We start from the raw sequence: 919 nt of genomic DNA, 5'->3' as shown, positions 1-919 counted from the left end.
CCCTCCCGCCGCACCGTGGCCCGCCCCGACTTATTCTGGGGTCCCCGCTGCGTGGCCTCCCGCGGACGGCAGCAGCCCGTGGGCTCGGGCTGGTGCCTCCCCTCCCGGGTCCCTCCTAGTCACCGGAGGCTGTAGCCGGGTGTGGACGGTCCAGCCGCCTGCTTCCGAAGCCTTTGTGGACGCTCCTCTCTTAACAAAAGGCAGGAGGGAACCTGGATCCTCCGCCTGCTGGTTATTTATTCCTGACCTGTTGTAACCTTGGTGGCTCCCTTCTGTCCACACACCTAGGGTTTTGCTCATAGCAGCTAAAATTCATTTTCATGTCCACCAGCCGAATGCAGTTCTCCGCCACTCGGTGCCCTCCCGTGGTTTTCTTTCATCTTACTGAACAAGCATAGGGCCAACTTCTGACCCTGGCAATGAAGAGGGCTCCAAGGCTGCCCTCCCACAACCAGCTTGCTCTTTCTTTATCTCTGTGTCTTGACCCAATCGTCATAAAACTGTAGTCACCAGCATTTTAATAGCTTCCCCCATCCCAGACCCCAACTTCACAGTGGCACCACAGTCACTGACTCCTAGCCACAGCATGGGCCAGTGCCATTTTTATCACAGGTTCGTGATTAACTTAGGTTCCAAACAGCCTCACTGGCCTCCCAGGGTAGGGCCCTGTACAAGCTCCCTTTCTCAGTCTGCCTGCTTTTCTTGTGGATGGCTTTCTACCACACCCAACTACTTAAAGCTGTTGCCTCTCAAAGAACAAGTTTCTAAGACCCCACCTCAATTCAACCTGTTCAAAATCTCCCTTGTTGGCTTCTAGAATTCTCTGTCCCTCACAGCACTGGTGATTATGTATGTATTCTTGATTTCCCGCCACTGTTCTGTCCTGACTACTGGACTGTTAGCTTCTTGAAGACTTGAA

The 919-nt window shown here is 53.6% G+C and overlaps 1 protein-coding gene across 1 annotated transcript in view; it reads right to left on the bottom strand.

Annotated features, from left to right (window-relative positions):
* Positions 1 to 294, bottom strand: part of Tmem150c (transmembrane protein 150C) — a 96,555-nt gene extending 96,261 nt beyond the window's left edge. The window contains exon 1 of the mRNA XM_008846870.3: positions 124 to 294. The gene's annotated coding sequence lies outside the window, so the exon portion shown is untranslated. The remainder of the gene's footprint in view (positions 1 to 123) is intronic.
* Positions 295 to 919: the final 625 nt, after the last annotated feature.

This window comes from Nannospalax galili, unplaced genomic scaffold (assembly GCF_000622305.1).
Source record: "Nannospalax galili isolate Female #2095 unplaced genomic scaffold, S.galili_v1.0 scaffold763, whole genome shotgun sequence".
NCBI lineage: Eukaryota > Metazoa > Chordata > Mammalia > Rodentia > Spalacidae > Nannospalax > Nannospalax galili.
This window is presented reverse-complemented; position numbering and strand designations above follow the sequence as displayed.